Source organism: Bubalus kerabau, chromosome 18, assembly GCF_029407905.1.
Source record: "Bubalus kerabau isolate K-KA32 ecotype Philippines breed swamp buffalo chromosome 18, PCC_UOA_SB_1v2, whole genome shotgun sequence".
Lineage (NCBI taxonomy): Eukaryota > Metazoa > Chordata > Mammalia > Artiodactyla > Bovidae > Bubalus > Bubalus kerabau.
The window spans coordinates 13,868,596-13,893,516 of record NC_073641.1 but is presented as its reverse complement, the minus strand read 5'-3'; the positions used below and the strand labels follow the sequence as shown (position 1 = coordinate 13,893,516).

Here is a 24,921-nt window from a genome sequence, read left to right as displayed (position 1 = left end):
CAGTTTTATATCAGGGTCCTGTGCATACATTCCTCTTTTTCCCAGATGTTTTCACCTCTTAGAGTTTCAAGGTCCTCTGATATGGGAGCAGTCTCCTCACCTTAGTGCCTCCCACCGGTGTCTCAAAGCCAGTGGTTCTCAACCAAGGGTGATTTTTGCCTCTGCTTCCTTCAGGAAACATTTGGAAATATCTGGAGACCTTCTGATCCTCACACTTGGAGTATCACTTACTTGTTGTGCTATCAACATCCAGTGGGTTGAGGTCAGGATGCTGCTAAATGCCATGCACAGAGCAGCTTCCCACAACATAGTTATCTAGCCCAGCACACTTCCAGTGGCAAAGTTGAGAAACTGCACTGTAAGCAATGAGCACACCTTACCTTGCCCACAGTTCACGGGCTGGAATTCTGTCATGCTGTCCTGCACGCCCTACCTGCCTTTTTGAGCCCTTCCTTCTTCTAAGACTTCACTCCATCACACATCACCCTCTTTATCTTTCATCCATCATTATTTCTCTTGCAATTCCTTTTTTCCCTTTGTCTATAAATATGGACCAGGTCTTTCTAATTTAGTAAACATCCCCCGACATAGATATTAAATGTCTGGTGACTCAAAGAGGCTTCTCTTAATCCTTTGAAATGTACCCTCTTCCTTTTTTACTGCAAATTTATCACAGACAAGTGAAAATATCATCTTCTCTCTGTCTTTCTCCACCCCCATTTTAAAAATTCTGGGTTCTTCTAAGTCAGACTTCACCAAACATTCAGCATCACTGACCACATACTTTTTCATGATGCTTCCTTTTTCATGATGCTAACCTTATATGTGTGCATTTGTCTACCTCTGAAACTGTTCTGTTGCCTCATTTTAATAATCATTAACTGTTGATACACTGCTAAAATTCAGAAGTTTTTTTAACTGAATTTTTTTTTGCCACATGGTGTCAATAACACAGCTTTCCACATCTGATGTGTGAATACTGAATTGGCAGCAGGTTTTGGGTAGCATTAGAAATCTCTTTCAATAACATCTTTGTAAGTTCCAAACTGCTGTCCCTGCCATTGATCTCCACTTTTTATCACAAAATGAAGAGGTGAATGTCTACCGTGGTCAGCCCCCTGTCTTTGACAGCCACCCTCCTTTTTTCCCATATGACTGGCACATATTACACTGCATCTCAAAGATTTCATTCATCAGCATGGCTTTGGTCGTCACTTTTATAGGGATGAACCCCCTTATCTACGTACCCAATAACATTTTCTCTTAGAATCGTAAAATGTTCCCATTATTTAATTGCTTCTTGAAATTATTGAACTTCTTGAAATTATTTTCCTAACTACACACGTGTGTGTGTGCATCTCTGGATTTTCCTGACCTTTGTGATGAGTGGCCAGAAGGGTCTGTGCGCATGATCAGTTCCTGCTGATGTATGACTAGTTCTGTACGGCTGTTTGGAATATTCTTACAACAATCAAGGTCCTGTGAGCTTGCTGCAATCTTGGATTTCCATCCCTCCCTGCACCTTCGTCACTCTGCAGGCTCTCTCAGAACCTCCTCATGAACCACACAAGGCCTTCTCGCTCCTTCACATCCTGTGCAAAGTGTGGTGGGCTGAAACGCCCTTGTATCACCTTTCCTACTTGCTGCCTTCTCCCACATATCATTTCTGTGTTTTACTTCTGTAAGTGTCAAATCATAGGCTGGGGCGCCTCCCGAGGGTTTCAGGCTACTCCTTGCTGTGATTAGGAAGGCAGGCCAGTACCTCCCAATGTCACTCAAGTTTCTGCAGTTTCTTTCCCCCTATCTTCCTGTCTTCTCCCTCCTTTCCATAAAGTTGAGGCATAGAATGAGAATGGAGATGATAAAATCCACATCTGGGGCTCCATTCCTGATTTCACTCTCTCCTTTTCTCCCTGTCCCTCAGATCAGAAAAAGTGAGCTTCACTTTTCTGTGTGTGTCTGTGGCCAGTCTGGGGCAAGTAAGTGCAATACCCTCCACACTCACCTGGGAGGTTAGGTTGATCCAGGCTATCCTAGCCCTTACGTACTGAATCCTCTCATCTCTAAATGCTTGTAACACTGTAGTGAGTAAGTAGTACTCAATGAAGATGCACTTTTTTCCTTTGGTGATTGTTCATTATACTAGTATTATGTCCACATCCCGCCTCCACAACTTGGTTACAAAACGTTCAAGGACTGTTTACCCTGTATGTAGTATAATAGAAAGGCATTTGATCTTCATCCCCAGTTCCTAATTCAGAATTCCATAAACTTTTTGAATTTCTAAGTGATCAGGGTGATAGGAATGTTTTTTGTCCTAAAGAGCCAACTCTTGGTGGACCCCTAGTTTCAGTATGGAAGCTGGTTATCAGAAAGACCAAGCCTTTAATTTTCAATTGAAGTTTGGAAGTTTTAGCCCCACTTCCTAAGCTATAGGGAAGAGAAAGGAGCTGGAGATTGAGTTAACTATCAATAGCCAATAATTTCATCAATTATGTCTATGTAAGGGAACCTCCTTAAAAATCCCTAAATGATAAGCTTACAGGGAGCTTCTGTGATGACTTAGAAGGCTGGGATGGGGGTGGGAAGAAGGTTCAAGAGGGAGGGGATATAGATATACTTAAAACTGATTCACGTTGTTGTACGGCAGAAAACAATACATTGTAAAGCAATTACCCTCCAATTAAAAGCAAATAAATAAAAGATACAGGGAGCTTCCAGCTTGTGAACACATTCATACGCTGGAGGGTAGCATACGTGAGGAGAGCTTGAAAGCTCCCCTCCCCCACCCAATGCTTTGCCTATAAATTTCTTCCATTTTTTTATTCCTGAGTTGCACCCTATATAATAAGCCAGTAAAAATGTAAGTTGTGTGTTCCTGAGTCCTGTGAGCCATTCTAGCAAATTATCAAACCTGACGAGAAGGGGTCATGGAAAATCCCAGTTCAGAGTCAGTCAGTCAGAAGAATGGAAGTCTTAGGACTTGAGACAGGCGTCTGATGGCAGGGGGTGCAGGAGTCTTGTGGGGCTGAGCCCCTAACCTGTAGGGACTGTGCTAACTCTGGGAAGTTAGTGACAAAACTGAATTGAATTTCTGGACACCCATTTGGTATCTGGGATCAGAATTGGTTGGTATGAGGGACACACACACACACCCCCCCCCCCTCACCTCCCCGCTCTTGTTTGGTGTCAGAAGTATTGTGAGTAAAAAAGGTCACTGTCATATATGCCTTTGCATTCCTAAGCCCTGCATTTCAGTGCTTTTGATAGATCCTCTGCTAGTGAGAGGAAATGCTTTGAAACCACTGGGGGCAAGTTAGGGGATGCTTTACGGACATTCTGAGTTGAAACTCAAGAAAAGAGTCAGAGATGACTAGCCCAGCTTTCTTCTCAGAGGGGGTTCTTTCATCCTCTATTAATGATGGCTGTTGCCTTTTAAGTTCAGGGGCTCCTCAATAAATGGAGGTCATGGAGCCTCAGACCACCATAATGTTCTCAGGTGCATTTGGCTTATGTAGTAACCGTGAATTAGGCATTGGACCTCCATTCTGGAAGCCCAGTGCCTATGAAAGTAGAGTGCAAGAGGTGAAAATGCAGAGGTAGGAGGTGCCCTCCTAAGATGTAAGTAATCTTTCCAAAGCATAATTTTGAGTGAAACTTTATCTGACATAGTAAATTACAACAAAGTACATTGTTTAAGGACTGCTATTGCCTTACACCAATTTTATTTGCCTCATGATAAAACTCTTTTTAAAAGGTGTTGGTTGATGATGCATTCAGAAAACTTTCCCACAGAGTGCACTGCAGTGAAGACTCAATGCTGGATGTCTGAAGTGCGTCTAATGAACTAGCAGTAAGCAGGATGCCACTTGAAATCTCTTCCCATGGGAACCACATGGGCCACAGACTGTTTATCTCTGCCATCCATCTAATGTTCAGATATTTTCCCTTGATTATCCAAAGAGTAAAATATGGAGATAAACAGTCCTGTCTGTTTACTGAAATGGAAAACTAATATTCTCTTTCCTTTTTCTTGTTTCTGCCACCCAGCTATATGTTCCTGTGAGGTCTCCCCAGTGAACTCAACAGCAATTCCATGTATGGAAGGAAGATAGATAAAGGTAACTGGATTTGGCATAAGTAATTGCATTTCACTTTCTCCTCTGAGTCCCTCTCTATCTGTTAGATCCAAGTGGAATATAAACTCTTTGAATTCATTAGCAACTCCACATGGTGGCCATCTGTTGCAGATACAGCAACCGGCTCACTCAACATCACTCCAACCCCCTTGTAGCTTGCTTTGCATTGGTGGTGTTGTGTCTGCAGAACAGGCAGCTTCAAAATCACCTAAGAACATGTTAGAGACTCAAATTCCCAGGTGCTACTGCAGATGTACTGAATCAGAAATTCCGGAAGTGGGACCTAGCTATCCATGTTTCAAACAACCCCTCCAGAGCCAGTGTTAACTCTGAGGCTCAGTAAAATTTGAGAATCACTAAAGTACCCCTCTGCTACTCAAAGTTTCATCTGCGTCAGCCTTAGCAACTCCTGAGAGTTTATTAGAAATGTAGAATCTTGGGCTCCAACTCAGACAGACTGAATCAGATTCTGCATTTTTACAAAGTACCCAGATTATTAACATGAAGTTGGAGAAGCTGGGCTTTGTGTCTGTGGTTCATTGCTAGCTGCACATTGCAGTTGCCTGTGATGTGTTTTATTAAAAAACATATGAAGTCCCAAAGGTTTAAATTGACTCATTATGAGGTGTAGCCTCGGCATTTGGATCCTAAAATCTTCCCAGGGAGTTTGAATATGCAACAAAGTTTGAGAACCACCACTTAATGCCATATAGAAACTAGGAAGCTAAATATTTGATTTTCCATCTATCTTATGTCTTCAAATGACCTGACTTCCTTCAAGTAAATGTATCTGAGCATGATTTAGGAGGCATACATGAAGCAGAGTCTGGCTCTGTGTTGGTATACATTCGTGGTTTTCCTGTAGAAGCAGTTCAAAGGTCCCAGTGTTTATCCCTAGTGTGCTACATATCAAAAGGCAAGGTGACCATTTTGCTGAGCTGAACCTCAGCAGAGGTACCGCAGAACTAGAGCCTGCAGTTGGAACAGAAGCTCCCTGATTTCCTGGGTACCTGATGATGATGGAGAATAATGTCCCCAGTGAGCAGGTTCTGCAGTGTTGTTCTCTAAGCCACTCATGCAGGAATCAGCCTAGAGCCCTTCTATCCATTTTGTAAGCATTTAATTCCTTTTAAATCCTTTTCCACTTGAAACATCTAAAGTGGTTTTGTTATCTGAATTCTGACTGATCCATTTGTGTGAGATTTAAATTCATGTCCGTGTCAATCACTGATTGTTCTTAAAGTGGCTGAATTGAGCCATGTTTCGTTAAATATGAGCACCATTCTTTCCATCTAAGAATTGGCTTTTGTCACCAGAAACAAATATTAGTCATAGGAAAACTACTACACAATCCAAATTTGTGATCCTGTTGAGAACAACTCTTTTCCTAAATATTATCCCCACCCTTCCCATCAGGACGCATCCCTCCCAGACTTGAGGGTTCAAGTCACATTTGCGATGATTATGAAATCTGTGTCCTGTCACTTGCCCCATCCTAGTTTTCACTCCTGGCTAAGAAATAGAAAATGATTTTTTTCCCACTTATTTCAGCAGTTCAAATCGGCCATGAGTTTTATCCTATAAATTCATATATCTGCTTTCTATCTACCCCAAAAAGCCAAATTTAGTAAGAAACATGATTTTATTTTCAAATAATGTTTGTGGTGACTATAGTCTTTTGTGTTAGGCAGCTCTGATTTTTCAAGAGTTTTCTGCACAAAAAGGGTGAAAGTGGTTTTGTGTTAGAAATGGATGATCCATTCAGGGGACGATTTAGTTCAGTTCAGTTCAGTCGCTCAGTCGTGTCTGACTTTTTGCCACCCCATGAATCGCAGCACGCCAGGCCTCCCTGTCCATCACCAACTCCCGGAGTTCACTGAGACTCACGTCCATCGAGTCAGTGATGCCATCTAGCCATCTCATCCTCTGTCGTCCCCTTGTCCTCCTGCCCCCAATCCCTTCCAGCATCAGAGACTTTTCCAATGAGTCAACTCTTCACATGAGGTGGCCAAAGTACTGGAGTTTCAGCTTTAGCATCATTCCTTCCAAAGAAATCCCAGGGCTGATCTCCTTCAGAATGGACTGGTTGGATCTCCTTGCAGTCCAAGGGACTCTCGAGAGTCTTCTCCAACACCACAGTTCAAAAGCATCAATTCTTCGGCGTTCAGTTTTCTTCACAGTCCAACTCTCACATCCATACATGACCACAGGAAAAACCATAGCCTTGACTAGACGGACCTTTGTTGGCAAAGTAATGTCTCTGCTTTTGAATATGCTATCTGGGTTGGTCATAACTTTCCTTCCAAGGAGTAAGCGTCTTTTAATTTCATGGCTGCAATCACCATCTGCAGTGATTTTGGAGCCCAAAAAAATAAAGTCTGCCACTGTTTCCCCATCTATTTCCCATGAGGTGATGGGACCGGATGCCATGATCTTCGTTTTTTGAATGTTGAGCTTTAAGCCAACTTTTTCATTCTCCACTTTCACTTTCATCAAGAGGCTTTTGAAGTAAAAAAGCAAAAAAGGAGTGAGGGGGAAGGTGAGGAAGAGGAAATCCCGGCACAACTGAAGAAGCCATAGATTCCCGCATGTGTTCGTAGTTGCCTGCAGGCCCCCACCCTGCATTTTAAATACAATTTTTAATTCCCCATGTGTTTTGGATGCCCTCCTCCATGTTGGTGTTTGGAAGGTATTAAATCATTCCCCAAAAGCTGTATCATGGAATCTTCTGCATAGGGATGAGGCCATGCATGATGGCCATTCTGTATCAGATTCTCACACAGTGACCATTATTCTAAAGAAGCAGAGTAGCCAGAGTCAGTGGCCCCTCCTTAATAAGACCATCCCAAGTGCTTTTTGTAGACTATATCGTTGCCCTTCCTAAAATGAGCTCTGCTAAAGGAAGCAGAATGGGTAGTTGAAGATAATTCCTTATTTGGGCTCTTCCAAGTAAGGAGGCTCCCTTTCCCAACACCTTTGATCTTTCCCTGAAAATCACCATAGAGAGTATCCCCCGTCCTACAACAGCTTCCCTCCCAGATGGTGCTGAGGAATGTGCAGTAAGAGGTACACTAGCAGGGATGGTAAAAAGAGAGACCTGGCCACCTAAATTGGACTTTCTGAAGTCACACGCCCTGGATGGGTTATATAAGCATTACAGTTTCTCTTTGTGGGCAGTGAGTCAGAGCTAAATCCCACATGGAGGTTGACATGTGCTTAGAGACCCAAACTTTACTTACACTCTCCTATTGTGTGGGTGTTTATCATATTTAATTTGTTGTTGGTTTAATGCATTTTTCTTTCACTGGTTGTGGAGGTGTGTGGCTTACCTTTTAATTTGCAAAACTTTGGTACAAAGGAAATTTGAGAACACCAAAACATTTTCCCAATAATCTCAAAATGAACTGGGTCCCCAACTAATTTGATTTGTAGGGAATAAAAAACAAAGGCTTGCTAACAGAGAGCTTTAAAATTTATTTATTCACACATGCTAACATGCTTAAGTGTGGGTTCTCAATGAAGGCATATCAAGCAACACTTTCTTGCTCTAACTGTTGCCCATTAAAAAACTCCTGTGCCATATGCAGGTGTGATTACACAGCCCACTGCCAATTCTTACTGGCTCAAGGATCCTTTTAAAAATGTCCAGATGGATGTGAATGTCAGATTTGGCAGTTAAATTATAGAGCCCAATATATTCCTTTTAAGTACTAAGGCACTGATGCAGAATATCAATGTTCTCCACCCTTTCCCCCAATAGATTTCAAAAGAACAGCTTGGTTTTTAAGCTGGGAATTATATTTCCTCATTTCTTTTGAATCTCAGGATAAACTTTGTTCTGACTTTTTATCACTTTTATTCAATGGAAATATCTTATGAACAGTATCAAAACTTTTCTCTTTTTTTGAAGGACTGGCAAAAAAAGAGTCAGAAATTGGCTTTTCAGGGGGTGGGGTAGTTTTAAATGAGTGCACAGGGAAGGGGAAATAAAGTAATGACAGCTTAGCTTCCCTGGGCAATTCCCTAGAGCCTGCGATCTGCCCTCCACAGACATGGTTTACAGGAGAAGGACATCAGAATAGAACAGAGAGACAGGAAGGCATTAACTTGGTTCTTGATGTTGTAAATCTTAAAGCTACACATTTGCTGCAAGACTCAGTGGCAACTTGGTGTTAGCACTGCTGTGCAAAACACCATACAACGTCACTATTACTGTTTCCCTTGCTCAGACTTCAAGACCTCAGTGGTAATCAGGAAACTGTAGACTGGATCCTTCGTCTTTTAACATAATCTATGCGGCTCATAGCCTCATCTAATGTGCTGTGTGGGGCTTCCTTCTTGCAGACAGGAGCATCTGCTACACGCCCCTGATGTGCATGTATTTATTATTTCCACGGATCATCACCTCTAATAGACTGTAAGGCACAGATTTTCCTGTTTTGTCCACTAATGTAACCTAAGTGTCTGGAACAGTGTTAGCACATAATAGGTGCTCAATAAGTATTTGTTTAGAGTGTGAGGTGACCTCCACTGTAATGTTATCAGATTATACCTTCATATCCTAGGCATATTTATAGACGTTTGCACATTTGTGTGAATATCACTTAAGCTGCACAAAAATTGTATGTGGTGGGCATTATTAATATTCCAATTTAAAGAATGAGAAACAAAGTCAAGAGAACCATTATTTTTAAAAAACTAGTTTAACACAACCAGGAAGTCTTAGAACCAGAACTGAAACCTGTATCTCTCTCACTGAAGAGCCCAAACCCCTCCTACATATTCTGCCTCTCAAATCTCACTTACATGAAACTTCTAAGTACTCATGACCCCTTCTGTTGTCATTCTCAATCTCTTTTTCTCTTCTAACTCCAAAGACTCCAGTGACCTTACCCTCTGCTTAGGTCCACCTATCTGTATTTGTTCCATGGTGGTTTTTTTTATTTTTTTAATTTTTTACTATTATTATTTATTTATTTATTTATTTATTTTTACTTTACAATATTGTATTGGTTTTGCCATACATTAACATGCATCCACCATGGGTGTACACGTGTTCCCCATCCTGAACCTCCCTCCCACATCCCTCCCCATACCATGCCTCTGGGTCATCCCAGTGCACCAGCCCCAAGCTTCCTGTGTCCTGCATCGAACCTGGACTGGCGATTCGTTTCTTATATGATATTATACATGTTTCAATGCCATTCTCCCAAATCATCCCACCCTCCCCCTCTCCCACAGAGTCCAAAAGACTGTTCTATACATCTGTGTCTCTTTTGCTGCCTCACATACAGGGTTGTCGTTACCATCTTTCTAAATTCCATATATATGCATTAGTATACTGTATTGGTGTTTTTCTTTCTGGCTTACTTCACTCTGTATAATAGGCTCCAGTTTCATCCACCTCATTAGAACTGATTCAAATGTATTCCTTTTAATGGCTAAGTAATACTCCATTGTGTATATGTACCACAGCTTTCTTATCCATTCATCTGCTGATGGACATCTAGGTGGCTTCCATGTCCTGGCTAGTATAAACAGTGCTGCGATGAACATTGGGGTACACGTGTCTCTTCCCCTTCTGGTTTCCTCAGTGTGTATGCCCAGCAGTGGGATTGCTGGGTCATATGGCAGTTCTATTTCCAGTTTTTTAAGGAATCTCCACACTCTTCTCCATAGTGGCTGTACTAGTTTGCATTCCCACCAACAGTGTAAGAGGGTTCCCTTTTCTCCACATCCTCTCCAGCATTTATTGCTTGTAGACTTTTGGATCGCAGCCATTCTGACTGGCGTGAAATGGTACCTCATAGCGGTTTTGATTTGCATTTTTGTTTTCAATTTTTTGAGTCTTATGAGCGTAAAGCCAAGTCTTCTGACTCTGCTTGAGTGCTCTTTTGTGGCACGAGGCTTACTGGCCTACATGAATATGAACTGATGATGTTTGAATTCACATGTCAGAATACAAACATTTGCATACAGCAAAATCCCTGCAAAGAGCACAAGACTTTGTCTGTGTTTTGATTGATGATTCAGCTCCAAGAAGAATTATTTTAACTTAAACTCGACATGTTTTTTTGTTCACTCAGTCATGTCCGACTCTCTGCGACCCCATGGACTGTCCATGGAATTCCCCAGGCCAGAATACTGGAGTGGGTAGCCTTTCCTTCTCCAGGGGATCTTCCCAACCCAGGGATCAAACCCAGGTCTCCTGCATTGAAGGCGGATTCTTTACCAGCTGAGCCACAAGGGAAGCCCAAGAATACTGGAATGGGTAGCCTATCCCTTCTCCAGGGGATCTTCCCGACCCAGGAATCAAACCAGGGTCTCCTGCATTGCAGGTGGATTCTTTACCAACTGAGCTATCAGGGAAGCCCTTTTTGTGGGGTATTATCATATAAAACACTGGGAAAAATCGATAATTAAGCTGTGTTGGGTAAGAATTAAGTTCATGTTGTATCAAGGTGTGGATATGTTTACTTGCTTTTGGATCACATTGATCCATATCTGCTTTTCAGTCACTTCAGTTCAGTTCGGTCACTCAGTTGTGTCCGACTCTTTGCAACCCCACAGACAACAGCACACCAGGTCTCCCTGCCCATCACCAACTCCTGGAATTTACCCAAACTCATGTCCATCAAGTCAGTGATGCCATCCAGCCATCTCATCCTCTTGTCCCCTTCTCCTCCTGCCCTCAATCTTTCCCAGCATCAGGGTCTTTTCAAATGAGTCAGCTCTTCACATCAGGTGGCCAAAGTATTGGAGTTTCAGCTTCAGCATTAGTCCTTCCAATGAACACTTAGGACTGATCTCCTTTAGGATGGACTGGTTGGATCTCCTTGCAGCCCAAGGGGTTCTCAAGAGTCTTCTCCAATACCATGGTTGAAAAGCATCAATTCTTCAGTGCTCAGCTTTCTTTATAGTCCAACTCTCACATCCATACATGACTACTGGAAAAACCATAGCCTTGACTAGATGGGCCTTTACTTCTCAGTAATGTCCAAAAGTTGGGTCCGGTCTCATCAACTTAGAGATTGCAACTAAGGGTGTGAGGTGTATTTTCAATCTCACTGTCTGGTAAATAAATTATTATTGTAAGTTTGAAAATGGAGTCTCTACCATCATGATACAAGAGTGTATGGAAAGACAAATCCATGATCACTAAATGGGTCAGGTTGTGGGCCTCTCTCTCTACAGCTTGTTGCCACTGGTGGTTCCCAGTTATGGACATTTGTAAATACTGTTTACCTACATCACATTCCTCCAAATGCTGGAAGAATGCTTGAACTTCCCACGGAACTGATCTGAATCCTGCCCCCATCTGCATATTCTTCCCTTGCTCTAGTCTTTCTTTCCTTCTTTATTAAAATTTTCCCTTGAATATTTCCCTGCTTCTTGCATTTTTCTTCTTTCTACCCTAAAATCTAGTTTTAAAATAACCTATAGGAATAATGATCAGGAAGACATCAACGATTCTGTTTTCACCATTCTATAAGTAAAACCATTATTATTCACAGAGAACAGGATCAACTATGTAGAAAATTATGTATAGTCTACAAAAAAGCTATAAGAACTAATGTGTAAATTTAGAAAGTTTGCAGGATGCAAGATCAATAAAAACATTCTATTGCATTTCTATAGACTAGCAAGGGATGATCAGAAATAGAAATAAAAATCTCAAATAGTATCAGAAAATAAAATGTTTAGGGATACATTTGTAAAAGATAAGAAAGATCTGTATACTGAAAACCGTAACATTGTGCTAAGAGAAATTAACACCTATGTAAATGAAGAGATATATTCATAAATAACCTACTCCATTTACCAGTTCTTTCAAATTGATCTATAAATGTAATGCAATCTCAATCAAAACCTATGCAGCCAGCAAGCTAATCCTAAAATTACATACAAATGCAAAGGATATAATATAGCCAAAACCACTCTGAAAAAAAGAACAAAGTCGGAGAACTAATAAAATCTGATTTCAAGTTTTGTTGTAAAGCTACAGTAATCAAGGCTCTGTTCTGTTGGTCTGCTGCTGCTGCTGCTCCTAAGTCGCTTCAGTCGTGTCCAACTCTGTGCGATCCCATAGACAGCAGCCCACCAGGTTCCCCCGTCCCTGGGATTCTCCAGGCAAGAACACTGGAGTGGGTCTCCATTTCCTTCTCCAATGCATGAAAGTGAAAAGTGAAAGTGAAGTAGCTTAGTCGTGTCCAACTCCTAGCGACATGGACTACAGCCTACCAGGCTCCTCCATCCATGGGCTAAAGACTGACAAATAGATCAATGGACCAGAACAGGAAGCATGGAAGTATACCCACATATATACGGACAACTGATTTTTGACAAGATGCAATGGCAATTTAGTGTAAAATCATAGGTTTAAAATCTTTCACCATTCTTAACTTCCACTACATTGTTTCAATCTCCCTCTCTTCCGGTGGTAAGAATGTCACTTTAAAATGCTCTCTATATCATTCTGCCTCTGCTGACTCCTTCCTGAAGATGGTTGAATCGCCATGCCTTTTTGTAAACAGTAGAGGAATTGCTTTTCAATAAGGTCATGACATTTTCCTTGGGGTTTCACAAGAAGAACCAAGGAACCGGATTCTCCTCACCACTGACCATATCGAGAATGAATCCTCTAGGTTTCCCCTGCTTTTCTTCCACAAAACTGCTGGACACTGTCTAGGAAAGACTGGGGTCTTAGGAACATGCTGCCTTTGCTGCCCCTGATGTGAAAAGAGCTAGCCTTCCACCCTGCTCTGGTCTCCATCTTTGACATCTTGTACCTTCATGTCACCAGTGGGTGAGGTGGTGTGAGCAGTGAGAATCAGCATTTCTTCCAGAGCAGTTTCTTCCATTAGGCACCTATGAAACATCTCTTCAAGGCCCTGTATCACAGCTAACTGAGTGGTTAAGGAGTTAAGCAAAAGAGATTTTGAAAGAGAAACTGACATTTAAAACAAAAGCCATGCTAAAAATGATGAATAGGTTAGGCTTTTATTTTAAGCACATGTTTCCTTACCCCTCTCTCTCTAGGCTAGGAAGAAACTAGCAAGGTCATAGAGGTGGTACAATATCATACATATCAAATATTTTAGAATGTTTTAATGTGAGGGCTTCCCTGGTGGCTTAGGCAATAAAGAACCTGCCTACAATCCAGGAGGCATGGGCTTGGTCCCTGGGTTGGGAAGATCCCCTGAGAAGGAAACTGCACCCCACTCCAGTATTCTTGCCTGGGAAATCCCATGGACAGAGGAGCCTGATGGGCTGCAGTCCGTGGGGTTGCAGAGTCAGACACACACTGCAGAGTGTGTGTGCAGAGTGATTAACACACACTATATCAATAATAGTCAATAATAACTTATGGTAGAATGCTCTTTATTTTAAGGGATGGTTTAAGGAATCCAACAGTTAATGTGTCTCATAATGTCTCCTAAAAATAAAAGCAGTTCTTCATGTCTCATCTTTCTTGGCACAAGCCATGCATATGATATACTTTGTTGAGAGTTGAGGTCTTACTTTTTGAGTTATAATTTGGAGAAATGAAAAAAGAACATGAGCTTAAAGTAAGGTAGATGCATGTCTGTATCTTGGTACTGAGAGTAATTAGCTGAGTGACACTGGGGTATTATTGAACTTTCCTGAGCCTCATTTTTAGGTATCATGTAAATAGGTATCATGTAAATAGGTATCATGTAAATCAGGGGTTGGCAAACATTTTCTGTGAAGGGCCAGATAATAAATACTTTAGGCTCTGCAGGAAAAATTATCTCTGTTGTAAATACTCAATCTTGCAATTATAGTAGAATAGTCACAGGCGAAAGACAAATGGGAGTGGCTGTGTTCCAATACAACTTCATTTACAAAAACAAACCATTGGTTCAAGTTGGCCTATGGATTGTACTCTGCTGACCCCTGATATGGACAATGATACCTTCATCCCAGGGTTGTAGGAAAAATGGGACATGAGAGAATGGTCATGTCCCAGGTCTTGGGTGAGTCTCTTGTATGGTCTGCCAAGTGAGGGTCCTAGCTTTTGAGCAGGAAAGAATTCAAGAGTGAGTTACTGAAAAGTGAAAGCAAATTTATTTAACAAGTTTATTTAGAGAGAGATACACTCCATTGACAGAGTGGGGGCTGTCTCAGAAAGTGAGAGGCTCGGAGTTTGAGAGTGGTTAGTTTTTATGGGCAGGATGATTTTATAAGCTAATGAGTGGGAAGAATATTCTACCTTGGAGGAGGGGTGGGAGTTTCTAGGAACTGGGCTACTGTCCATTTTTTGGTCTTTTATGAGTCGATCTTGCAATGTCATGGCTCCTGCAGTTGTGTCATTTAGCATATGATAATGGACTATAATGATGATATAATAAGGCTCAAGGTCTACTGAAGTTGAATCTTCTGCCAGCTTGGGCCTGTAGGTTCGAACCAGTTTTGTCATATGCTGTTCTTCTTAATGGTTCAGTCAGTTCAGTTCAGTTCAGTCGCTCAGTCGTGTCCGACTCTTTGCTATCCCATGAATCACAGCACACCAGGCCTCCCTGTCCATCACCAACTCCCGGAGTTCACCCAGACTCACATCCATCGAGTCAGTGATGCCATCCAGCCATTTCATCCTGTCATCCCCTTCTCCTCCTGCTCCCAATCCCTCCCAGAATCAGGGTCTTTTCCAATGACTCAGCTCTTTGCATGAGGTGGCCAAAGTACTGGAGTTTCAGCTTTAGCATCATTCCTTCCAAAGAAATCCCAGGGCTGATCTCCTTCAGAATGGACTGGTTGGATCTCCTTGCAGTCCAAGGGACTCTCAAGAGTCTTCTCCAACACCACAGTTCGAAAGCATTAATTCTTCGGCGCTCAGCCTTCTTCACAGTCCAACTCTCACATCCATACATGACCACAGGAAAAACCATAGCCTTGACTAGACGGACCTTTGTTGGCAAAGTAATGTCTCTGCTTTTGAATATGCTATCTAGGTTGGTCATAACTTTCCTTCCAAGGAGTAAACGTCTTTTAATTTCATGGCTGCAGTCACCATCTGCACTGACTTTGGAGCCCAGAAAAATAAAGTCTGACACTGTTTCCACTGTTTCCCCATCTATTTCCCATGAAGTGATGGGACCGGATGCCATGATCTTTGTTTTCTGAATGTTGAGCTTTAAGCCAACTTTTTCACTCTCCACTTTCACTTTCATCAGGAGGCTTCTTAGTTCCTCTTCACTTTCTGCCCCAAGGGTGGTGTCATCTGCATATCTGAGGTTATTGATATTTCTCCCGGCAATCTTGATTCCAGCTTCTGTTTCTTCCAGTCCAACGTTTCTCATGATGTACTCTGCATATAAGTTAAATAAGCAGGGTGACAATATACAGCCTTGACGTACTCCTTTTCCTATTTGGAACCAGTCTGTTGTTCCATGTCTGATTCTAACTGTTGCTTCCTGACCTGCATACAGATTTCTCAAGAGGCAGGTCAGGCGGTCTGGTATTCCCATCTCTTTCAGAATTTCCCACAGTTTATTGTGATCCACAGAGTCAAAGGCTTTGGCGTAGTCAGTAAAGCAGAAATAGATGTTTTTCTGGAACTCTCTTGCTTTTTCCATTATCCAGCGGATGTTGGCAATTTGATCTCTGGTTCCTCTGCCTTTTCTAAAACCAGCTTGAACATCTGGAAGTTCACGGTTCACATATTGCTGAAGCCTGGCTTGGAGAATTTTGAGCATGACTTTACTAGCATGTGAGATGAGTGCAATTGTGCGGTAGTTTGAGCATTCTTTGGCATTGCCTTTCTTTGAGATTGGAATGAAAACTGCCCTTTTCCAGTCCTGTGGCCACTGCTGAGTTTTCCAAATTTGCTGGCATATTGAGTGCAGCACTTTCACAGCATCATCTTTCAGGATTTGAAAGAGCTCAACTGGAATTCCATCACCTCCACTAGCTTTGTTCCTAGTGATGCTTTCTAAGGCCCACTTGACTTCACATTCCAGGATGTCTGGTTCTAGGTCAGTGATCACACCATCATGATTATCTGGGTTCTGAAGATCTTTTTTGTACAGTTCTTCTGTGTATTCTTGCCACCTCTTCTTAATATCTACTGCTTCTGTTAGGTCCATACCATTTCTCTCCTTTATCGAGCCCATCTTTGCATGAAATGTTCCCTTGGTATCTCTAATTTTCTTGAAGAGATCTCTAGTCTTTCCCATTCTGTTGTTTTCCTCTATTTCTTTGCATTGATCACTGAGGAAGGCTTTCTTATGTCTTCTTGCTATTCTTTGGAACTCTACATTCAGATGCTTGTATTTTTCCTTTTCTCCTTTGCTTTTCACTTCTCTTCTTTTCACAGCTATTTGTAAGGCCTCCCCAGATAGCCATTTTGCTTTTTTGCATTTCTTTTCCATGGAGATGGTCTTGATCCCTTTCTCCTGTACAATGTCACAAACCTCATTCCATAGTTCATCAGGCACTCTATCTATCAGATCTAGGCCCTTAAATCTATTTCTCACTTCCACTGTATAATCATAAGGGATTTGATTTAGGTCATACCTGTATGGTCTAGTGGTTTTCCCTGCTTTCTTCAATTTAAGTCTGAATTTGGCAATAAGGAGTTCATGATCTGAGCCACAGTCAGCTCCTGGTCTTGTTTTGCTGACTGTATAGAGCTTCTCCATCTTTGGCTGCAAAGAATATAATCAATCTGATTTCGGTGTTGACCATCTGGTGATGTCCATGTGTAGAGTCTTCTCTTGTGTTGTTGGAAGAGGGTATTGGTTATGGCCAGTGCATTTTCTTGGCAAAACTCTATTAGTCTTTGCCCTGCTTCATTCCGTATTCCAAGGCCAAATTTGCCTGTTACTCCAGGTGTTTCTTGACTTCCTACTTTTGCATTCCAGTCCCCTATAATGAAAAGGACATCTTTTTTGGGTGTTAGTTCTAAAAGGTCTTGTAGGTCTTCATAGAAGCGTTCAACTTCAGCTTCTTCAGCATTACTGGTTGGGGCATAGACTTAGATTACTGTGATATTGAATGGTTTGCCTTGGAAAAGAACAGAGATCATTCTGTCCTTTTTGAGATTGCATCCAAGTACTGCATTCTGGACTCTTCTGTTGACCATGATGGCCACTCCATTTCTTCTGAGGGATTCCTGCCCACAGTAGTAGATACAATGGTCATCTGAGTTACATTCACCCATTCCAGTCCATTTTAGTTCACTGATTCCTGGAATGTTGATATTCACTGTTGCCATCTCTTGTTTGACCACTTCCAATTTGCCTTGATTCATGGACCTGACATTGCAGGTTCCTATGCAGTATTGCTCTTTGGTTCTCTTTTTTAACGGTGGTGCCAATCCCTTCCTTCCAGTGTCACTAGTGCTGCCATAGGGACTACACACTATGGCAACTGACGAGAACACGGCCTGGCCTCAGGTCCGCTCTGTGACATGGCAATTTCCCTTATCCCGTGCCTCTGGGATCCCCTTTGCCACCACTTGTAACCCAGGTTAGAACGTGCTTGTCAGTAGGGCATGAGACGGTTTTGGAGAATTTGTCTTTGCATTCTTTTTTATTACTCGTGAAAGTACTTTTAAAGCTCTGAGTACAGTATGAATGCCAATTGTTATTTATTATTATTATTTTTTTTTCTGTCCTGGTGTCAGGGTAAGGAGAGAGAAAGCATTTCCAAAAGGAAGTGACCCCTTGGACCAAGGCAGCCTCTTATTAAATCTTCCTGTAGAAGCTTTGGGAACCTGCAGAGCTGATTGGGCAATGTCTTTTCCCCTTTCTGGATAAGTTTTCTAAATTTGCAATAAAGAAGATGAGGGTACATGTAAAATTTTAGTTTGAGGAAAATGTAACATGGTTGACTATTTCTGTTTAGGCCTCATCTCAACATGGCAAGATGGAGATTTATAGAAAAGTATCTGTTATTGAATTGATATCAGGAAATAGAAGTTACCCTCTCATTGGTTTAGAGACAACCTTAAAAATTATAGTAGTTGAGAGTCTTTTTTAATTTTTTAGAAAATAATATATTTCTATTCTAGAAAGTTTAGAAGATATAGGAAAGTGAATAGGCCAGAAAAAATTTTTTAAAAAGCAAAAGAAAATTTGACCTTTGAACACCCCTTCTAATCTTGACATTGAGTCTTTTTTTTTTTTCTTTTCATCTTTTACATCTTACTCGTTAACAATATTGTAATCATACCCCATATTCACAGGGTTATATTCATAAGCTGCTCTTTTCACAGTACAAGCATGAGGCAAACACATCCCCATGTCTTTAAAAACCATTAGTGATATAATTTTTAATGGTTTGAGAGGATTCCAAACATTGAGATAGCACATTTCGTTGGCGGCTGACCTTTCAAGTACACCTTTAGGAATTTTCACTCCCCTTTATACCTTTGTAAGAAAGGGAAAACGAAAATAAGAGAGAGATTACGATTCAAATCTGTTGGTTTGTCTCTTTTTTAAAGTGGTGAGAGGTTTGGTGTGGAAGGCTCCATAAGACAACAAGATTGTCCTTTCTAGCTGGGTGAGAGCTGAAGTGAAGCAACTGAGCATGAGTCTGATGTGGCAACAGGCTCTCAGAATCCCCCACGTTAGCAGCCAACCTGTTCTGGGCTGGGACCTTGCCTCAGCCACGAGGCTGCATGGTGACAGTTCAGGAGCTGACAGCATCTGCTCATACTGCAGTGTCAACCCAGGCATGCCCCGTCTTGATTAACTGGGTTGTTTCATTTTAGACATTGTCCTGTCACAGAACATTCCATGCTTGTACAAGCGATAATGAGTTACCCCAGGGATAACCTCCTCAGAACCAATAACTCTGTGTAACTCTTTAAGTACTGAATACATCTGCCCTTCTCTAAAGTTGGAAAGCAAGGCATTAATAGCATCTATTAATAATATAATATTTGTGTCAGAGTGGGTCTGAAACATTATGTTAGCAATTAACCCCTTTATTGTGACATTAATGAATGAGATTAGAATTGGATTTAAGGATTTGTTAAATGGCAAAGTCCAGTGACCTTAATTACTCTAATCTTATCTGACCTAAATGAATGAAATGCATTTCTAGTATGTAAAATGGTAGGCATTGTTACCTTATAATGTGTAAGCTGCCCATCTGATCTGTAATGCTAAAAATAAAAATGGAATGAGAGATAATGAAACAGACTAATTTATGGATACATTTCCAAAAACAATTAAAGGTATCTCGAGCCTGAACCACATAACATCTCCCAACAATCCTTACCTAACTTTTAAATAAAAATTGCTTTCTTTCCCCGATTATAAAAGTTTTGCCTGCCCACTTTGAACAACAGATGATAAACTTACAAAGAAAAAGTACAAACCACCCATGATCTGACCACAGAGATATAACCAATGTTATATCACTGTGCTCTTGTTGTTTGCCACAGAGATGCTTTAATTTACAAACTGACTATACATCTATATCTATATATGTATATCCATATATGCACATGTGCTTAGTTGCGACCGACTCTTGGTGGCTCCATGGACTGTAGCCCACCAGGCTCCTCTCCCATAGAGCCACCAGAAGCCCAATATATACATATATTAATATAAGGGCATACATATGATATTGCTATAATGTTATTTTCACTTATATTCTTCCAGAGATTTTCTTCTATGCATATATACATAGAAATATATATATATATATTTTCTTACATATAGGAATAGGATCATACTATGCATATTATTTAACACAACTCTCTTTTTTCATGATAAATAATATGTCCTAGGCTGGTTGTCCTCTTCCTCCCCTAGACTACAGGAACTTAATTGCTTTTCCTATTTAGAGCAACCATTACCTCCTTAGTTTCTCAAGGCGTCTCCCCAAGATGTACTACAGAATGCAGCCTCTTCAGATTCTGCTTTCCTCACTATTCTTGAAGCCTTCCACACAGATCTTTGTTAAAGATTTTACTGCTAATTGAAAAGGAAAACAGATGACACAAAAATAGCCATGATGGTAGGTTCTGTAAGATTTGACTCACTTCGACCTTCCTTGGTTCCCTGGTTGGAAGCACCTGGGTGGCCTGAAATGCTATTGCTTGTCATCTTGAGCTCTGGTAGAAAATTTCATCAAATTTCCCCTCACTTCAGCCTTTTTCTACCTTCAGCCTCTAAAATTCAGTGATTCTCAAGCTAACTGGAGTGAAGATGAAGTTGCTTTTTTATTTTAAGTATTCTTTGTGGTAAAACGCACACAGAGTTCACTGTTTTGCCATTTGTAAGTGTACAGTTCAGGGGCATTGAGTACATTCACATAGTATTTGAAATCGCATAGTATTTGTCTTTAGTGTCTGGCTTATTTCAGTTACAATGTCTTCAAAGTTTGTTCATGTTATAGAATACGTCAGAAGTGCCTTCTTTTCTAGGGCTGAATAATATTCTATTATATGTATATACTGTGCTGTGCTTAGTTGCGCAGTTGTGTCTGACTCTTTGTGACCTGATGGACAGAGGAGGCGCCTCTGTCCATGGTGATTCTCCAGGCAAGAATACTGGAGTGGGTTGCCATGCCCTCCTCCACGGCATCTTTCCAACCCAAGAATCAGACACAGGTCTCCTGCATTGTGGGCAAATTCTTTACCATCTGAGCCACCAGGGAAGCACAAGAATACTGGAATGGGTAGCCTATCCTTTCTCCAGGGGATCTTCCCGACCCAGGAATCAAACCAAGGTCTCCTGCATTGCAGGTGAATTACTTACCAGCTGAGCCACCAGGGAAGCCCATATTATATGTGTATATCACATTTAAAACATCTCTTCATCCTGCCAGTACTTGAGCCGCTTTCACCCTTTGTCTATTGTGAACAAGACTGCTGTGAATATGGTGTACACATATCTTTTTGGATCCCTGCTTTCAAATCTTTTGAGTATATATCTAGAAGTGAGATTGCTAGATCATGTGGTAATTCTATTTTTAATCTTCTGCAGAACTGCCATGCTACATGCTACAGAGGTTGCACCATTTTACATTTCCATTAGTGATGGACTAGAGTTTCATTTTCTCCCCAAGGTCTGTTATTTTCTGGAGCTTGTTGTTGTTGTTGTTTTTGAAAATAATCTTTATAATGAGTATAAGGTGGTATCTTATTGTGGTTTTGATTTATATTTCCCTAATGGTTAGTGATTTTGAGTCTTTTCATGCATTTATTGACCATTTGTAAATCTTATTTGGTGAAATTCTTTTCAAGTTGTTTGTTCATTTCTTGATTGAATTGTTTGTTTTGTTGTTGTTCTTTTTCATTTATTTTGATTGTTTAACTTTTCTTCCATTATCGATTGATAGTTTTCTAAAAATAGAGTAAAATTCCTACCAGTGAATTGCTGGATATAAAGATGAAAGATGTTAAGATGACGTCCTAGTACGTGTGTTTCTAGCCATAATGACAAAGGGACTGATTCGCTCCTCTACTTTAAATGACTAGGAAACCAGAATACTACATGAAACAATGGTTTTTCACATACTGAGCAAAAGTTCCATTAGGAGTATGATCGCTTCACAGAAAAGAAACAGGATGAATCCTACCTCACCTGAGCTCACTGCTTAGAGGCAGCCCACAAGCATACTCGAGAGGACCAAACTGACCCCTGGCAACACAAGTGCATGCCAGAAAAAAGTCCACAGCTATGTAAGAGAACAAAGTGAAATTCAGTACTCACTGCTGAAGATTAACACAATCCCCAATCCAATAAAAACTTTACCCAATATGTAGAAAAGCAGGAAGTATGATCCTTAAGAAGGAAAAAAAAGCAACCATTAGAAGATAAATCGTATAAAAATAAAACAGAAAAAAAGATGTAAGAATATAAGACCCATTTTTAAATTTTTTTAAAAATTTAATGGACATAAATTAATCTGAGAAATTGCTGTAAAAGTTTCTAAATGCTACTTTCATGTTCTATATTTATTGTTCCATGAAATGGCCAGTAACAATCCAGAGACCATCAATTGGTCTGTAGACCACACTTGATGTAGCCCTGATTAGACTAATATTTTTTTAACCTCAAACAGATTGACTTAAATATGATTACAGAAAAAAAGTGCAAAACCAAAAAAAAAAAAAAAAAAAAAAGGCCTTTGAATGTATGTCCATACAATAGGAGAGCCTGTGTCCAAAATGAGCTACATGTCTCTAGGGATTCCAGTCTCAGCTACTCCCACCTCGGGGGTTTCCCAGCATTGTGCCAGACCCCAAGGGAACACCTGAGGTGAAGACCCAAGTCCTCAGAGTTGAAGTGTATCTGGAAAATTTGTGAGTCTTAATTAGCACAGTCATTTTAGATAAGCAGAGACACAAGATTTTAAGTAAAACCCTTTTGAGCCTAATTATTTCCTCTGTTACCATGAATTTCAGAGGAAACTGTACTAAATCATTCTGGAAATAGGTCCTCGGTTCACAAGATGCTGAGAACTAATTACTTAATGCATTGGATTGTGTGCATGTTGTAACTGCAAACTGTGGAGACAGGATAAGAAGAGCCTCCAGGAGCTCTTTACCAGCTACCTCTCAGAGGCAAATGTCCACGAACACTTTGGTCCAAAGGAGAATGGAACATTGTCTTCTGGAAATCTGCTAATTGAGTTGCTAATTAACAGCAGCTTTCGTTTATAGTCCTGAAGATTGTTGCTCAGCCTATCCAGGTTCTAATCTGTTTTGTGTGATGAAGCTGGGAGGAGAAAGAGGGAAAAAGACAAAATAAGTATGTGTATACACTGTTGTTTGTTGTCGTTGCTCAGTCACTAAGTTGTGTCCAGCTCTTTGCGACCCCATGGACTGCAGCACACCAAGCTCTTCTGTCCTTCACTATCTCCGGGAGTTTGCTCAAATTTTCATGTCTCTTGGGTCAGTGATGCAATCTAACCATTTTTGCTTTATCATCCCCTCCTCCTTTGCCTTCAATCTTTTCCAGCATCAGGGTCTTTTCCAATAAGTCAGCTCTTCACATCAGGTGGCCAAAGTATTGGAGTTTCAGCATCAATCCTTCCAATGAATATTCAGGATTGATTTTCTTTAAGATTAACTGGTTTGATCTCCTTGCTGTCCAAGGGGCTCTTAAGAGTCTTCAACACAACAGCATGACAATTTGAAAGCATCAATTCTTCAGTACTCAGTATACTTTGTATACATGTGTACATTGAGGATATGCAAATATCATAGATGGCATTCTATTTCTTACTTTCATTTGGACCTCATGACAGCCATTTCTCAATCTCTTTTTCTATTCGTTTTCTCATCTATGAAAAGAGTATAATGGTAAAATATCTTCCTCAAAAGGTTGAAATTATTTGCTGTATATAAACATATTGGCACATGCTATGTGCCCAGTATATATTGTTTACACCTGAATCTATAATTCTATAATGTTTGCTTCTTTTTTCATTCATTCAAATCCACCCAAGAAATGTGTGGCATCTGAGGGCTTAATCTAAAAATCATACTTTTTAAGTTAAAAGCTCTGATGTAATTTTACAGAATGTAGCACTGTTAATTTCAAGTTAGACATTTTTGTTATTTTCTGTGGCAAAAGCACATCACCCCAGGGGCAAGAAGTTGAGTCCTCAGGTATTGGCAGTAGAATCATTATGCAATGGCAGGTTGCCTGGCATCAACTTCATCATCCACAAAGCTTCAACATCCCCTATAGTTTCCCCACAGAATCATAAATACCTGTTTCTTATGACTATATCATTTTGGTCTATTGGTAGGAAAAAAAATTATGTGGGAGAGCACTGAGGGACACCTGCCTTGGCTAAGCATTGCCACTCACACCCAGAGGACTCAGAAGAATGACAAAAGTAAAGTGTTAACTAGGCTCAGTCAAAAGGAAAAGATGAATAGTCATTTTTCAGTTTCAACTCTGCATCCCTTTATTCTTCTGTGCAAAATACAATCTCATAGTGATTACAAAAAGGTCTTGGGGAACACTCTACCAAGACACGTGAAGAGGTGCCCCTGATGTGGGCATTCTGAAAATCTTGATGAGCACCTTGCCTGGCTATGGATAACTGTAGCAACAGCCCCCTTCCTACCTCCAGTGAGGGACCAGTGCTCTGTGGGTTGCTGAGTTTATAGTCTCAGCGTTGCTCCCTATATGAATGTGGAAACTGTTCCTAAGGTGACCAGTAGCCACTAGGGATGAATGTTCTAATTACTTTAAATGACAGTACATAAAATTATTTTGAAATGTATCAGAGGTCTTGTCTATAGAGAAAGAACTCTTTTAGTTATGCTTGGCTAAATTGATCTTCTGAAATAAGAATGTATTATTTCTAAGACATTGTATATTGATATTGAGCTATTTTCATTTAATAATAATTATTTGGGGATAGAGGTGAGCTCTCATACTAAACTAGAAGTAGCAAAAATTAGATAATAAGAAATGTAGTTTTTGTTCTTCTGATTTCCAGTTTTCTTCCTGACATTCTGTAAATTTCTGATATTGGTCCCTTTTTGTTGCTGTTTTTCTGTGTCCTTTGTTGATATCCTCAGCCAGTCTCTTGGTTTCAAATACTGTCATTATTTTGTGGAAAGGACAACTGAATCCCTCTTTACAGTTATGGGGCATCTTCCTACATGAGTTAATAAATATCTATCATCCAAGCCATCTTGGTTTGGTGTTTTCCTACTTGTATCTGGAAGTGGGTTGACTCTTTTTCCTCTAAGCAATAATGGGAGAGTGGATCATTCTAAAGCCAAGTCATAATCATGTCACTCCTACATTCAGAAATCTTAGTAGTTCCTCACTCC

At 40.6% G+C, this 24,921-nt stretch overlaps 1 protein-coding gene across 11 annotated transcripts in view; it reads left to right on the top strand.

The window, feature by feature from the left end:
* PIK3R1 (phosphoinositide-3-kinase regulatory subunit 1) overlaps positions 1–24,921 on the top strand; it is a 648,380-nt gene that overhangs the window by 14,120 nt on the left and 609,339 nt on the right. For 10 of the 11 annotated variants that reach the window (XM_055555105.1, XM_055555102.1, XM_055555104.1 and 7 more), the window contains one exon: positions 4,051–4,121. The gene's annotated coding sequence lies outside the window, so the exon portion shown is untranslated. Of the gene's footprint in view, positions 1–3,757; positions 3,854–4,050; positions 4,122–24,921 lie in introns of all 11 variants that reach the window. The other variant, XM_055555106.1, reaches the window with a different exon arrangement.